Source organism: Erinaceus europaeus, chromosome 3, assembly GCF_950295315.1.
Source record: "Erinaceus europaeus chromosome 3, mEriEur2.1, whole genome shotgun sequence".
Classification (NCBI taxonomy): Eukaryota; Metazoa; Chordata; class Mammalia; order Eulipotyphla; family Erinaceidae; genus Erinaceus; species Erinaceus europaeus.
Window position 1 is genome coordinate 147,911,080 of NC_080164.1, and position 13,826 is coordinate 147,924,905.

General features: G+C 37.5%; 1 protein-coding gene across 3 annotated transcripts in view; it reads right to left on the reverse strand.

The window, feature by feature from the left end:
• ATP10D (ATPase phospholipid transporting 10D (putative)) overlaps nt 1-13,826 on the reverse strand; it is a 124,790-nt gene that overhangs the window by 109,671 nt on the left and 1,293 nt on the right. The window contains exon 2 of one of the 3 annotated variants that reach the window (XM_060188092.1): nt 7,880-8,077. The exons of the other annotated variants lie outside the window; for them this stretch is intronic. The gene's annotated coding sequence lies outside the window, so the exon portion shown is untranslated. The remainder of the gene's footprint in view (nt 1-7,879; nt 8,078-13,826) is intronic. 3 annotated transcript variants of the gene reach the window in all.

The window sequence follows — 13,826 nt, forward strand, 5'->3', positions numbered from 1 at the left end:
ATGACAAATGTCAGCAAAAACACTCTCACCCACAACTTAGGTCCTTTTCGCACCATCATGCACCAGGTAAACTCTCCTTTTTAAACAACTACTGCACACTCACTAAGTGCTAGCAGGCTTCTAGACCCGCCAAGCACACTCTTACCACAGTCACTCTCAGTGGTTGATTACAAGCTATATTGAGATGTAGTCAAGCCACCTTAATGTGAGAATGCCATTCATTCTCTTTCAAGCATCACCCCCCACCCCCAACCATGCATTTCTGTTGTAAGCAATCTCCCTCCTTTAGAGAAATGAGATTTATTTATTTATTTATTTATTTATTTATTCTGCAATTACTGTCTCTGGTCACCAGCTCTTACCTCCTTCAGATCTTTGTGTTATCAATCACTGCTTCTCTGTATATATTACTTTATTCTTGTCATTGGATTAGTCCCCTGAGCCTACATAAAAATTTAATTTAGAGGTGAATGTATGTTCTCAGTAAATGAAAAAGAAAGAGTAAGAAGAGGAGGGCAAAAAGGAAAAGCAGGAAAGAAGAGAGGAAAGTAAGGAGACAAGTAAATGGTACTAATAAAATATATGCATGACAAGAGTATTTACTATGGTATTAAATACCTAAACAAATACTACCAACCAGAAACGAAGGATATAAACTTCCTTCTTCTCACATGTTTGGTCCTGGTCCACCTTAACAGCCTCCCAGTGACTGCAAGATTGATAGTAGTGAGCTCTCAATTAGAAGTGCATTGAATTTCATGAAGTGTTATTTGAGACCTGAGGAGGAGAATCTAGAAATTACACAAATAGTTCCCTCTGTCAAACAAGCAAACATAAATACAGGATTAAAAATAATAATAATAATAAGGCTGGCTAGACAGACCCTCAAGGACTTGCCTCCCTTGCTGTGCTTGAAACTGCTTCTGCTGTTACATGCTGGCAACAATGGTTCCTCTGAAAACTGTTATTGCTTAAATCCACCCAGGGTATAATGTTCAATGTTCAGACTAATTTGAACCATGTCATCTAGAAGATACATATACTAAATCCACAGTGAATGCAGAGCAAGACAAATATTTATTTCTGTCTAACAAATGATGTTTCTACAAAAAGTATGTATTTTTTTTTTTTATGTCCACTGCCCTAAAGAAGTTCACTCTTTAAAAGGCTGAGCAGCCATGGAGGTGGTACGGTAGATAAAGCTTTGGAATTTCAAGCATGGAATTCTGAGTTTGATCCCTGATACCACATGCTCCAGAGTGATGCCCTGGTTCTATCTCTCATAAATAAGTAAATAAATAAAATTATTTTTAAAATAGCCTAGTCATGAATTCTTCACAATTTAAAAAAATATTTATTTATTTATTCCCTTTTGTTGCCCTTGTTGTTTTATTGTTGTTGTTATTGGTGTCGTTGTTGTTGGATAGGACAGAGAGAAATGGAAAGAAGAGGGGAAGACAGAAAGGGGGAGAGAAAGACACCTGCAGACCTGCTTCACCGCTTGTGAAGCGACTCCCCTACAGGTGGGGAGCTGGGGGCTCGAACCAGGATCCTTACTCCGGTCCTTGCACTTTGTGCCACCTGCGTTTAACCCACTGCGCTACTGCCCACTCCCTCTTCACAGTTTTTAAAACAAATTTTGTCATATTTCTTTTCTTTCTCCTTTTCTGTTATATTTTTTCTTTCTTTCATGTGTAATATACTTTACTTGGGGGTTAATAGTTTATAGTAAAGTTGTTGTTGACACATAAGCACAAGCTGTGATTTCCAAGACACTCAGTCCCCTAACCTGAGTTTTTCTTCCTCCAGCGTACACTAGGAACCCAGTGTCTCTCCAAGTCATCTTTTTCTTGCCTTCTCGAGGGTCCTTTGCTTGGTACAATAAGTTTCACCTTATTTTTTCCCCTTCCTGTCCTTGTTTCTTCATTTTCACCTTTGAGTAAGATCATTCTGTATTTATCCTTCTCATTCTGGATTATCTCACTCAACATAATACATTCAAGTTCTATCCAAGATATTGCAAAGATGATGACTTCATAGTTTTAACAGATGTTTATTTCTCCATTTTATATATATATCATGACTTTCCTAGCCCCCTCATCTGTCTTTAGGTATCTGGGTTGAACTATTATTATAAACTGTGCTGCTATGAACATAAGTGAGCACAGACTTTTTGGATAGGGTCTTTGTTTTCTTTTACTATATCCCCAAGAAAGTTATTGCTGGGGTGGGCCTATTTCTAGCATCTGATGACTCTCCAGACTACCGTATTTCTTCTTTTTCTCAAGCTGCTATATTTATTTTCTTGAGCAATCAAACTTATGCTGTGCAGTGCGCTAGATAGATTTGTCAGGTTCTAATTGATTCTTCACTTGGGCCCTCTATGATTATTATTATTCACATAAAATTTATTTTCTGTTATTGGTATAAAACTTTCACACAAATTTTAAGTCATTTTATTTATTTATTTATTCATTTATTTACTACTGGGTAGAGACAGAGAAAAATTGAGAAGGAAGGGGAAGATAGAGAGACAGAGAAACACCTGCAATCCTACTTTACTGGTGGGTTAGCTTCATAGGCGGAAGAGAGACGACCAGGGACTCATGGCTGAGTGGGACGCAGTTCAATCTTTATTGATGAGGAATGCAATGCAAGCTATCTAATCTAATCTCTCTTCATTAGAAAGCCCCTGTCCTTTATATCTCCTGAGGCGGAAGGTCGGAAGAGGATGTACTAGGATAGGCGGTGGGGAGAAGGGAAAAGTGCGAGAACCGGTGGGGATTAAAATGTGGTAAACAGGATGTGACTAGAAGAGGGGGCGGAGTGGAAAAAGAGCGCCAACCAGTGAAGATTAAACCAATGCAGGCAAAACAATGATTATGTAAATAGACCACAGCGTCAAGCCATGCAACAGAAGGGGTCTTAGAAGCAGAATTTAGAAACAGACCAACACTTTACCACTTATGAAGCTTCACCCTGCAGGTGGGAACTAGAGGCTTGAACCCCAGTCCTTGTGGATTATAAAGCGTGCACTTAGCCAGGTGCATCACCACCTGGCCCCTACAAATTCTTTTTTTTTAATTATATTGAGAGGGGGAAATTAGAGAGCAAGAGAGAGAGCGAGGGAGAGAGAGAGAGAAAGAGACCTGCTGCCATGCTTCACCACTCATGAAGCTTTCCCCCTGCAGGTGAAGACGGGAGTCTTGAACCCAAGTCCTTGTACATTATTATAACATATGTGCTCAACAAGGTGTGCTGCCATCTGGCCCCCAAATTCTTTAAAAATAAATGTGTGTGTGTGTGTGTGTGTGTGTGTGTGTGTGTGTATTCCTTTAATCTAGCCTTTACAGGTGCTAAAACAGAGAATTCATGTTAACCTTTTCATGTTCTCCATTTACAATTTATGCTAACATTTCTTTGAATTTAACATAATCTTACTTTACATAAAATAGATCAGAATAAAATGGACTTAACTACAACAAATTTCTAAAAAGTGTCTGCATTAATCGGTAAAGTTTAAAACTTGGTATTTGGAACATACATTACAATTTGTACTCATAATTCTTATGATTCAGCATGTCAAAACTGATTACTGTTTCACTATCAAAGAAAGTCAAGACATGACTGACCTTGTCAAACTGTATTTTGGTGTCATTGATATAGCTGGGATCTAAATTGAGTTTCATGACTGGTGACTTTATCTTCTGAAGGCCTTACTTCCCTCTTTTATAAGAAGACTAGCCTTCTAGGTTAGTATGCTTTCAAACACAGCAATTATCATATCACACTATCATTTGCTCCTGCTCTGCTCTGTAATTTAGCAGAAATGGCAAGAGGAAATATCTTTTAGAAAAAATCAACTTGCTTCACTCTGGACCTGAATATTCTTATTCAGGTGTATATGTATATAATTTAATCTTGGCATCAATTTTTGTATTTTAAAACTTATTAATTGTTGAATATATACAGATATTAAATTTTCTGTATCAATCTTTTTGGTTGTGTGATTCTTTGAAATTAAATTGCTATGCTTATTTATTTCTACCCATGGCTATTCAACCTATATTCCAAATTACTTTTATTATTTTACTAGAATGTCTTTGATCACTATGATAGTGAACTCCTCTGACATGAATCTATCAAGTCATCTTTGCTTTTACTATTAGTTTTGTAAATGCAAATAATTTAGAGAACTGCTAAGGAACACAGAAAAAATTTACATTATCTTACTATGCAGAATCAATTCCAGTTACTATTTTGGATGACATGCCTCCAAGCTCATGTTTCTTCATAGGATTTTGTAGATAGCCTTAAATTTCTCTTCAGCATTATTTCAAGCCTTATTTCAGCAAGTACATGTAGATGTGAAACCTTCCAGATCCTCTAATTGTGTACACATATCTGCTACTGTGTGCATGCAAACATGTGTGTGTTTTAAACTAATGGGCATGACTGTTATATGCCAATATTACAAGTTCCATGATTTGCTTTTATCTGAATATTATATTTTTAATATCTAGATCTATTTTCACCTATGTAGTGGACAAGTTAATTACTTTTTTAAAAATTTAGTTATTTATAAAATGGAAACCCTGACAAGACCATAGGATAAGAGGGGTACAGTTCCCATCACCAGAGTTCCATATCCCATCCCCTCCCCTGATAGCTTTCCTATTCTTTAACCTCATGGAAGTATGAACCCAGGATCATTATGGGGTACAGAAGGTGGAAAGTCTGGCTTCTGTAATTGCTTCATTGCTGAACATGGGCATTGACAGGTGGATCCATACTCCCAACCTGTCTCTCTTTTCCCCTAGTGGGGCGGGGCTCTGGGGAAGCAGGGCTCCAGGACATATTGATAGGGTCCTCTGCCCAGGGAAGTCAGGTTAGCATCACCTTAGCATCTGGAACCTGGTGGCCTAACTTCCCAGTTTTGAAGTAGCCTCCTTGCAGAGCTCAGGCCATGCATTGTGTTCGAATCATCATCTAGTTAATTACTTTTTAAGAGTCTACAGCTCTTATGTTGCCATTATATGATAATATCTGATTTTATTTATAATTCTTCCATCAACAGTATTAATTTGTGTACAGTATTAACACCTTGTATACTGTGTGGTAAGTGGCTCATTAAAAATAAATCTCAGAGGATCTAGTAGCAGAGGACAACCTAGTGGGGGTTGTGCTGTTATGTGGAAATGTGGTGATGTACAAACGATTGTATTTTACTGTTGACTGTAAATCATTAATCCCCCAACAAAGAAAGAAAATTTAAAAAATAAAAATTAATCTCAACTACATTGCAATTCATTGAATTTCAAGGATATTTCTAAAATATAATTTTTTGGGGGGCTGGGTTGTGGCACCCAACCGAGAGTACATATTACCATATGCAAGGCCTGGGTTCCAGTCCCTACTCCCCACCTGAAGAGGGAGGTTTCTGTTTTAGTGAAACAGTGCTGCAAGTGGCTCTCTTTTTTTCTCTACCTTTCTATTTCCCCTCTCAATTTCTCTCTGTCCTACCAAATACAAATAAATAAACTTTAAAATTTTTTATTAGTTATTTAACAAGATTGTAAGATAACAGGGGTACAATGCCACACAGTTCCCACTAGCAGAGTTTAGTGTCCCATCTACACCATTGGAAGCTTCCCTATTAAAAAATAATTTCTTTCCATAGAAAGATGCACAACAATTAGAGTAATAGGTTAGATGGGAGAACATCTTTTAAGTGTCGATGAAAACAATAGCGAAGTGGCAGAAACTAGAAAATATAGACCTGAGGTTGAGGATTAATGAGTTAAGTTGTCTACAATTAAAAAACAGAAGTGGGTAAACAACAAGGACAACAAAAGGAAAAAATTAACTTCCAGGAGCAGTGGATTCATAGTGCAGGCACTGAACCCCAGCAAGAACCCTGGAGGAAAAAACAAACAAACAAATAAACAAACAAATAAAGTGGGGGGCCAGGCAGTGTTGTCTTGGGTGATGTGCATATGCACTGGCTAAGGATCCTGGTTTGAGCCCCAGGCTCCCCACTGTAGGTGGGAGTTGCTTCACAAGTGGTGAAGCAGGTCTGCAGGTGTCTTTCTTTCTCTCTCCCCCTCTGTGTTCCCCTCCTCTCTCAATTTCTCTCTGTCTTATCCAATAACAATAATAACAAGGGCAACAAAAATAGGATAAACATGACCTCTAGGAGCAGTGGATTTGTGGTACAGGTACTGAGCCTCAGCAATAACCCTGGAGGCAAAAAACAGACAAACAAAAATCCCTAAAGTATGTTTTGCAGAAAACTGAGAAATTTTACATATGTACCAACAACTGTATTTACTAGTGAGTGTAAATAATTAATCCCCCAATATAAAATTTAAAAAAATTATCTATCTCTTCCAGGTTTTCTCCATGCCTACTCTAAAACTGTGTTCTGTCTTTTTCTAACACAGTTAACACTAATTTAACTCTGTCATGGTGAAGACAATATATGATGTTATCTTAGTCACAGTGCTTAGAAAAGTCAATTAAATTACCTTGTTCCATCAAAATAATAATAATAATAATAGTAATAAAATATAGTGCTTAGGGAGAAAAGAATATGTATTTGTAGTAGGGGCTATAAAAATGGAGCAGTGAGGAAGTAATAAAATAAAACAACCTGCTTAAAAAATATACTCCACAAGGGCAACAAAAGGGTAAAAAAATGGTATCCAGGAGCAGTGGATTTGTGGTGCAGGCACTTTCTTCTTCTAGCGTTTGCCCTTCTTCTGTAGCCAGTCAACAGCGTCAGGTTGAGCCTGATGTAAAGTTTCGAGACCTCTTTTGAATCTGGAGAGGTGGCAGTCATTGACTATGTGGGTCATAGTCTGTCTGTAGCCGCAGGGGCAATTCGGGTCGTCTCTGCAGGCACTGAGCCCCGGCAACAACCCAGAAGGAAAAAAAAAGTACTCCAGGAATAAAACCAAAATAAATTATTCCAAATTTCAGCAGGTTGGCATTTGTAAAAAAAAAAAAGTGAAGGTAAACTTCCCTTAACTTTCTTTACTGTCAAAATATGCTTGAAATAATATATTAAGATGGTTAGATGTTGCATTTGAATGAGCCTCATTGGTATACAACCCATTAGAATGACCTTTTTAGGCAAGTTTATGAGTGGTTTTCTTGGTCCCTAAAAATAAGATGAACTATGTCCAGAGAGTTCCTTCCAGAAGAAGAGTATTTCCTTCTCATTTGTTGGATATCAACCAGTCTAAGTATGGGAAAATATGCAAAATATTTTAACTATCTCCAAAAATTCTTTAAGTGTATTCCTAGATTTTTTTTTTTGTTCTCTCAATATTCTCAATAATTTTTGCTCTGAAAATTATTTGATTGAGGCTTTTGGAGGTAAGCCCTTCTTGGTCTTACTACTATCATTTGATTTTAATATGTATTTATTTTATGGGGAGAGGGCCAGAACATAGGTCTGACAAATGTTTTGTTAGGGTTTGAACCCAGAACCTCTACCATTGAACCAATTACCTTACAGTTACTTTCCCTATTTCACAATTACCTACATATTTGACTTTTGACAAACATCGCCTCAACAGGCACCAGCACATCTAAACTTGAAATAGGCTTCTTTCTTGTACTGGACCCCTGACTTCCAAGTTTATAGAATAGAATTTTCTCTAAGAATACTGCACTTTACTTTCTCTCCTCTGAGAAACACTTTTTGAAATCACTTGCCAATTTCATAATTTAGAAATATCTTTCTCAAGAATACTGTGAAATATGCCACAGAAAGTAAATCACCTAAGGAGATAGTAACCTTATCTCTCAGTTTCTATGGAAAAGTAGGAGTCTAATTATTTGGGCAGCACCTTGTTCCAAGTTGTAATAATACCTCTTGTCGCACACATATCAGAGTATTTTCTTTTCTTCTAAATGGAAACCAATCAGCAGATACAGATGCCCTGTGTTCTCAGTCCACCACTTTCAATCCCCACTTTGTTTCAGTAGAGTTGAGTCCTGGTCTAATAATAACTTTCAGTAGCCAATTGCATTATTCAGAGCAATTTTTGCCTTGACACATTCCATTTTCCTATTAATCCAAAATAAAGCTCATAATATTTTAATGGATCTTCAAATGAGATATAAGAAGGAACATAATATGATTTTCTTTCTTTGTTTCTTATTTATTTATTTATTTTTATTCTTAGGATACAGTCCGAAGTGAAGCATGCCAAGGTGATGCGCCAATGCATTGCTTAGGTTGGGATTTGCAGATGCAGTTTCATTTGGTGTGAATTGAGAGAAGCATTCAAGAAAGTGAGCCCCACCCTAGAGGTTCCAGGAGTGGAGTAAATATGGGATTTATAGAGGAAGTGGGAGGTTCCTGCTGTCTTAGGGTTTAAGAAGGCAATAGACAGTTATTGCTGTAATAAAATTATTTGGCAATTGGGTTAACTTTGAAAATCCCATTGTTAGGATTTTCTATATCATACATGACATCACCATAATTCATGTCCTTTGACATTATTTATATATACCTGTGTCTTATAAAGTAACACCACCCCACCGGTTGCTTCTATTTTCCCTGTTCTAAGCTTTTAGAAGAGTCATTTTAAAGAACAAGTCATTATTAGAAATGTGTTAACAATTTGAGACTACTGTTTAAATTCAGTCTGATTACGCGTTTGAAGTCTTTTAAGTGCTTAGATTGAAGGAACATACGGCCTGTGCATTAGAAGGTTTGAGACATTTAATCAGTTTTTCCCCTCTCATATTAATTAAATAGTGATTTATGAGACTACAAGTTAATAGGCGTGTACATCAACACCATTCCCACCATCAAAGGACTGTGTCCTATCCCCATCCTTCCCCCAGTAAAGCTGAACAACAATTTTCACCTGATTTCTGTTATTTCTGCTATGTCCGTTACCAATAGTCTCTTTTAAGTATCCTAGGGGCATTTGCCTATATTTCAAATAGGGATTTGTTAATCTACATGCATTCCTGAGATGTTTCAGAAAAAGTAACAGCAAATAATTCAAGTATTTCTGGCTCATGAACTGAGTTATTCTTTGGTCAAAGAGATAATTTTGGAATCATGCTTTCAGACTTCAGTCATGATTCTCAGTTTCAGTTGCACAGTTAGATTAACTGGGGAGTTAATGCTTTTGGGCTCTGTCCCTGGAGATTCTGATTTAATTGGTCTAGGTGTGCTCTGGTCAGCTGATTCTAACTTGAAGTCAAGGTTGTGAACTACTGCCTAAACTGTTCATGTACATACGTATTTTAATCTCACTTCCTTTTCTCAATGTGGTAAAGCTTATAGGGACTCTGCTTTATACTAGATACCATGTAGAATATATAAATGAGAAAGGCATGGCCTCTGTTTTACTGGGAACTATTGAAACAATCAGAGAGGCAGAAAATAAACAAATGTGATGAATAAGACTATGATAGAGGTTGGTTTGGAGAGTTGTGGAAACAGGTGAGGCAGCAATCAAAATTCTCTAGGGAGTATTTCTGGCTTTCTTAGGCCAACTAGGTGTGCATGGAATATGCTGCAGGAGGATGGAAAGAAGTACTATGCAAAGTAAACAACAAGTATAAATGCAGAGTGATTAAAAAAAAAACTGTCATCTTCCAAATGTTCTGAAGTTCTTTTTTCTATTGTGCTGGAGCTGGTGCTGTGACATTAATCATAATGTTGCTGTCACTTTCTTGACTCTTTCAGTGGTCATATCTGCATTTTACAGTTCCACCTTTTTCTTTTTCCCTACAGAATTTTGTTCAAGTCAATGAATTATTGTCATGTGACAACAATTGATCCGATAGTGAATCTGGTTGTTGGTTTTCTTTTTAAATAAACTCCTTATATAACCATATACATTTGTTATTTAGGGGGGACATGGTAGTGTTCTCACACTGAATTCTGGTGGTTGTACAATTTAGTAAATTTAGTAGACTACATTGAACTATACTTTAAATGGTGGGGTTTTAGGTGTCAAATTGCAGAACCACCTGAAAAACTAAAGTGTGGCACATTTTTTAAAAAAACACTCACTCAAAAATTCTCTGGGGTAACTCTAATGTGTTATCTTATTTAAAAAACACTGCTTGACATACTAACAGCTCCCAGATGTGGAGGCCTTCAATACAGTGATTAAAAGAGGATGCAACTGAGAAAGGCAGTATCTCACAGACATCTCACAGCACCTTCATCGGGAAGACTAACTGAGCACTTGATATGACAACCTAAAGACTGCCAACCCCTGAGGATGTAGTGTAGATTTCAATGCATTATGGACTACAGTTCCAAATTGCAGTTCACTCATATTTCACTTTAACAGGGCCATTTCAGAGCTTTTAAATACATTGTATTCTTCAGTGCTATACTGAAATAGTTGTTATGTGCAATCTCAACTGCCACTTTTAAGTCAATATGTTTATTTGTTTCAAAGATCATTTTAATGGAAAATTCAGCTGGTTTAAACTATGAAGATAAGTTTTTGATAAAATTAAATACTAAAAGCATTTCTTATTTACAAATAAACATCAAAAAAGAAATAAAAACTTTGTGTTCATTATGTTTATTCACTATCATGAAATGAAATACTTATAGAACTGACTTCTAGGAAACTTTTTTTTTTCTAGGCCTTCAAATCTGGCTGAGTTTATACAGATAAGGGCACATCCAGTTCCTCCCAAATCTTTACAATGAGCTGTTCGTATCTTCTCTTAATGCAACAGAACCAGTGTAGCAATGCAATGATTCCTGTGTGGTGAGAAGATAGTAATTAAGTTCATTTAAACATGAAGGCCTTTTTTCTCTCAGCAATTTATGAACAGGAATATTTTTTTCACAGATTGCAATGCAGATCACTAAGCACAGTTCTATTGCAATACATTCAATTAACGTGAACAAATTAGTCAACTTCAAGCTATAGGGTAGCCAGAAAAACAGGTTTGAGCTGAGGAAAAAGAAAAACATGGAAAGCTATATACAGTTTATTAATTAAAGGATGTCATAAACTTTGAATAAATTCTCTTTGGAATGGGATGATTAAAGTCTAAGGAAACATTATAAGCCTCTCTTTGCAGTAACTCTAATCTAGTTGCTACAGTTTACCCAGTCAGTTTTGCCTCCTTCATTCTCTCAGGTATAACTGTTAGAATCACAGATTTTAATCTAACCTGACTGTGACATAAAAATAAAAATGGGAGGGAGTCAGGCAGTAGCGCGGCGGGGTAAGCGCACGTGGTGCAAAGCGCAAGAACCAGCATAAAGATCCCAGTTGAAGCCCCTGGCTCCCCACCTGCAGGGGAGTCGCTTCACAGATGGTGAAGCAGATCTGCAGGTGTCTATCTTTCTCTCCCCCTCTCTGTCTTCCCCTCCTCTCTCCATTTCTCTCTGTCCTATCCAACAACAATGACATCAATAATAGCTACAACAATAAAACAACAAGGGCAACAAAAGGGAATAAATAAATATAAAAATAATAAAAATGGGATTGACTGGATATTAACCTCTTAGATTCCTTTTCCATTCTCATTCCTTTCTCTAACCCTCCTTGACTCCAGGAATTACCTGTATAATTCCACTGCTCTGGTAGGATTTTTTTTTTCTCCACTTCATTGGGGGCTTAGTGGTTTACAGTTTGGTTGTTAGCACATGGGTACATCAATACCCCCAAGACACTTTCCACACTGTCCTAACTTCTCCCTCCCCAGAGTCTTTTACTTTGGTGCAGTACACTCCACCCAGCAAGTTTCACTTTGTATTTCCCATTTCTGGATTTGCTTCTTAAATTTCACATATGGGTAAGATCATCTAGTATTTGTTCTCTTTCTATTTATCTCACGTAACATAATCCAGCAGACTTTTTCCAACTAGAGGGTAAAAGACAGAGAGGGAGAGAATGAAAAAGAAAGAGGAGAGGCATGCAACACTGCTTCACTGCTCATGAAGGTTCCCCTTTGTGTGGTGTTCCTATGTGGTTGCCAGGGGACCTAGCTTGGGTCCTCATGTATGGCAAAGCATGTAAAACATGTAATTTACCAGGTGATCCACCTCCAAACTCTTCTCTCTGTCTTTCTCTTTCTCTCTCTCTCTCTCTCTCTCTCTCTCTTTCCAGGCTTATTACTGGGGTTCGGTGCCTGCACTGCGAATCCACTGCTCCTAGAGGCCATTTTTCCCATTTTGTTGTATTTGTTGTTATTGTTTTTGTTGTCATTGTTGGATAGGGCAGAGAGAAACAGAGAAGAGGGGAAGGGGGGCCAGGGGTGAGAAAGACACCTGCAGACCTGCTTTACAACTTGTGGGTGGGGGGCCAGAGGCTCGAAATGGGATCCTTATGCCGGTGTCCTTTTCGCTTGGTGCCATGTGCACTTAACCCACTGCGTTACTGCCAGGTCCTAACTCTTCCCTTTTTTATGCCCATACGACAGAAGTCAAGTTCTTCACATCAGCATTTTGAGTGAAGGGAAAAGGCTATATTTGTGCTATTAGGTTATTGTCTGCTCAAATCAGACCTCTGCCTCTGGAAAAAAAACTGACCATTTTATTTATTTATTTATTTATTTATTTATTGTCACCAGTATTATCCGTGGGGCTTGGTGCCAGCACTATGAATCCAGCACTCCTGGTGACGCTTCCTCCCTTCCTTCCTTCCTTCCTTTTTAGTGGGTAAAACAGAGAGACATTTAGAAAGGAGATGGAGATAAAGAGGGAAAGAGAAACATAGACACTTGCAGACCTGCTTCACTGCTTGTGAGACATCCCCCCCACTCCAGGTGGGGAGTGGGGCTCAAATCTGGGTTCTTACACTTGGTAATATGTGTGCTTAACCGGGTAGAATGGGCCACATTTAATTTCTAGAAATGAAGAGAAAACCATAAATTATGTACCAAATTTATCCACCTCTCATTTTTCACTGGAGTTTTTTTTTTTTTTTCCAGGCTCTTTATTAACTGTTACTGGGAAGAGTGGGTCATAGTTCCAATGTACAGAAAGATGAAAGGGTTTCATCTCTCCCAGTAAGGTAAACTTTTTTTCAGATAGAGCAAGTGATGGAGACATAAGAGCAAGAGGGAGAGACACAGCACTGAAAATTCCCCTAGTGAAGCAGGGATCTGGGGCTAGGTATAGCACATGGCAAAGCAGGTACCCTCCCAGGTAAGTTATGTCACTGTTGCCTCCCCAACCTACTTTGTTAAAATTAGTATTTTTTTTAACAGTCTGCTGGGTTCTCACATATATGCAATTGTACCATTCCGCAAACTCTTTCATTACATATAGAGGAGAAAGAGAGAGGAGAAATACTACACCGCTTTATTTGTGGAACTCCTCCTGTGTTGTATATTGATGAACCCAAGGGGTTTGAATTCAGTTTCTTGTGCATAGATAAGTCTGTGCCCTACTCCAACTTCAAAAACAAGTGTCTTTAGAAAATTGTTTCAGTTGAGACGACGAGGATTATATATACTTATTTATATCTGGAACTAGAAAGTGGTGCATAGATTGGAAGACATTCTTACCTGCAAAGTATAGGACACAGAATTAAGACAGGGCACTTTTAGCTAAATTTTTTAGCTAAATTTTGAAAATTTTAGCTAAATTGAGCTAAATTTTGAAAATTACTCACTAATGAGTAATTTTTTTTTGCATTTTTTTTACAAGCTACTTTCTCCCGTGGTTTATTTCTTCACTTTGCATCTTTTATTTCTAAGTTTATTTTATACTGAAATTCTCTTTCAGTAATCTACTAAATGTGTACTTCTGGATGGTTGGAACTATTCCATTGCCACTCAATTCTCCAGCCCATGCTGAAGAATGGAAATAA